The 3,439-nt window shown below is 42.8% G+C and overlaps 1 long non-coding RNA gene across 1 annotated transcript; it reads right to left on the bottom strand.

Annotated features, from left to right (window-relative positions):
• Nucleotides 1-870: 870 nt before the first annotated feature.
• On the bottom strand, nt 871-2,516 carry LOC308197257. The gene is made up of 2 exons (XR_013952700.1): nt 2,264-2,516; nt 871-1,593 (listed from the first exon to the last, which is right to left on the bottom strand). It is a non-coding gene; the product is annotated as an uncharacterized lncRNA (long non-coding RNA).
• Nucleotides 2,517-3,439: the final 923 nt, after the last annotated feature.

Below are 3,439 nucleotides of genomic sequence, written 5' to 3'. Positions count from 1 at the left end.
TTGGTTTTTGTTTTGTTTTTGCAGCAGATACACAGCCTATGGTGTTTTGATCACAAATGTAAGAGGAAAAAGGTCATCTCTGCATCCTTCTCACATGCTTTTTCATCACTTCATATTTTAGATTGAATTTATTTTTTTCAAGAAAAAAATCTTATACAAAAAAGTGCAAATTTTTGTCTTAAAAATCTAGAGGGGAAAAAAGCATATGAATAAATTAATTTTGATTTACAGATTATCTCTGCTTTATCATATCATGTTTGAAAATTTTTAAATGCTGACTGAGAAAACATTTCCCATTTGCAAGGAAGAAGTGAGTAAGTGCAACATTGTCCAAGGACTATATAAGGGATAGCAAAGACTGAATCTGGGCTGAATGCAGTATGCATTCATACTAAACGGCTAACCTCCGTTTTCACAGAATCACAGAAGGGCCAAGGCTGGAAGGGACTTCTGAACATCATCTGGTCCAACCCCCCTGCTGAGCAGGATCACCTAGAGCACATTGCACAGGATGGCATCCAGACGGGTTTTGTATGTCTCCAGAGAATAAGACTCCACCACCTCTCTGGGCATCAATTTTCTTCACCACCAGGTGGTTAACACACTCACCCTGTCCTCATCGCTCCCACCAGGGCAGGCCTCGTCCCCACGCTGCAGACGCAGACACAGGCCGAACCTGTAACCATGCAAGCAATGTCAAAACTGCTGTGCCCAGAGAGAGCCTGGTCCCTGCCCATCAGCCTAGCTGCTAGAAAGCAGTTCCTGCTTTCCTCAGTGAAATCTTTTTCCTCTGGCATTGTTAGATCTGCGTTCAGTCCTTGCAGCAAAATTTTAAAGCCTTGAAACTTAGCCTCTTTGTGCTTAGTTCTGGCTATACAAGTTGTTCCAATTTCTAAAAGCCTACACTATCACACACTATCTCTGACCACTGATACAATTAAATGCCATCCCTCTTTCAGATATTCATGGTTTAAGCATCTGTTTTCCTCTGTGATGCTCATCTTGAGCGGAAGAGGCTGCAGCCCAGCCACGTGTCCACCCAGACAGAAATCAGGGTGTTTAAGACCACCTTTATTTTTCCCTGGTGCTGATGAACTGAAAGATGAAGGGAGAAGCTTTCAGTGAGGTTATTAAACCTTCGACATGCATTCAGCCCACATTTGCATGGACAAGTTTGCTCCAGGCTCATAAATAGGGCAGCAAGGTCACAGCAAGGGAAGCAAATCCGCACTCAGTAAAACACGAGCTGGTTACTCATGTCACAGCACAAAAAGGGCAGCAGAGACCAGGCTGGTATTTCTGGGGTCACGCTCTGATCCCTGCCAGCTCTTAGGGCAATGCAGCTCCACAGATATGCTCCTTATCCGCAACACGGTTGTGCCAGAAGTGAGCGCTTATAACTTGCTTTGATCTTTCCAGCTCATTGGTATTCAGGAGTGTCAAGGATTACAGGAATAAGATGTTTCTGTTTCAGCTGATCCATGCGGGCCTAAGACAAAACGCTCAGCTGGAGCTTTCCTCCCTCCGTGCAGCTCAGCAGAGAGGTGACAGGTGAACAGAAGCCAAGAATAGCGCAGTTATATCCATCAGGCTCTGGTAAAGGAATACATGAATTAGGCAGAAGTATGGATTTCCCCAGGAAGCAAGCATGAAGCAGTCCAAAATCAAAAACATGGGGGTCCTGGGACAGTCCTACATAAAGTTTTACCAAACTACACTTTGGTTTAGAGTTAACACATTCTTTAGTTTCCTTCAGAACTGTAACCTGAAAATGTAACTTTATTTGTATACTTTATTTTAAACGAATAGGAAAATCCCAGAAACGGACACCTTTATTAGGACACAAACTGCATCGTTATACTTCCCACAGAGATAGCTGATTCCCATCTCTGTACTGGGAGCTTTTCTTCTCAAAATGAGGGGCATGACAAGAAAGGGAGAACTGACACTTCTGCCTCACAAACAGAATGATTCAAATTTTCCTTCCAAAGCAGCCAGACAAAAGACGTGGAAGCAGTAATTACAAACCTAGCCGGTGAATGCGGAGCAGGGATGGACTGGGTGATTTGTCTTACTTCAGGTAGTAGAGATGAGGAGAAATTGAATCTCTCTCCACTGAGAGAAAGGTAAGAAATTGGCTGCACAGAAGCATTAACGGTGCAGACAAAAAGAACAAGCTGAAGCAGATTTTATTGCTTGACCATATGGGGTTGCTTTGTGCAAACCGAAGCCTTCCCCAGAAGCAGCCCAAAGGAGCACTCACGGTTGCCCTGGCTCCACAGACAGCACCAGGCTGCCTTCACTTTTCTGTTTTCGCTTCTCACTTCCATCCCCTGCCGACATGAGAGTAAAGTTACAGATCTGCACCCTCTAGAGCTTCAAACAGATGAAAGGAATAATAAATAACAATTCTACAGCTTATCAACCAGAAAGTTTATCAGGAAGCATCCTTGGGTTCAAAATCCTGTCTGCTCTTGCTGCTTCAGGCTAGATAGCTTCTTGGGCCACTCTGACCTGGGAGTGATTGCCGCTGTTCATTATTTAGCTAGAATTATGCCCAGAAAAGTCTTTGGTGAGGTAGTGTTGGAGCCTGATATCTCTGAAACCGCAAGTTTGATGTTTCTTATCAGGAACTTGTGGAAAAAGGGTATGGCTCTGTTTGCTCATAGGCCGCTGGTCCCAGGAGCAGGAGAGGACTGCAACGCATGAGGTACAAACTCAGGAATCAGACTGAGAAAGCTCTGGTCTCTGACATTCAATGTCATTTCATGCCATTTGTAGTAGCAGCCGCTGTGATCAGTGTACCTGTGGAAGTGCACGGTTCCTGTCTTCACAGCGTTCATGCTTTTGACCTGTAGCAGTTACAGTAGGGCATACTCGCTAATATTGGATAACACACTCATACCTCAAAGCCAAAGCATATTTTTCCAGCAATTTGCTAAAGACACCATCCTGCCTTGGAGTCTGTTTGCTTCCTCTGACTCTAGCATACTCACAGATTCCATATATTCATTTTATACACCACAGCTAAGGCACAGCAGGTCTTTCTTACCTTTACTTTTTGACTTATTGCTGCTATTGCAGAATATAATGAAAGGCCCTATATTTATTTCCCAATTTATAGGTTAATTTCAAATAAAAAAAAGAAAACCTCCACTAAATCCAGTAAAACTCTGCCTATTTAAGAGGCATGTGTTTTGTTTTTCAATAACACAATAGGAGACCAGGGTTTTCTTACGTTTACTAGCCCAGGTGGTAACAGTCGTCTGCTTTCAGACAGGCATGCATTTTTAGCAACTTCTATCTTTATTAAAACCTGATTTCATTCAACAAGAGAACAAAAACTTGATCTTTTATTATTCTGTAACAACAACAAAAAAAATCACAGTCCCTTATTTTACCTTAGCACAATTTAAGAAAAAAAAGAAGATACTACAGG

This window comes from Anser brachyrhynchus, assembly GCF_964034855.1.
Source record: "Anser brachyrhynchus genome assembly, chromosome: 6".
NCBI lineage: Eukaryota > Metazoa > Chordata > Aves > Anseriformes > Anatidae > Anser > Anser brachyrhynchus.
Note: the sequence above shows the minus strand (reverse complement) of the source record. Positions and strands in the feature narration are given on the sequence as shown.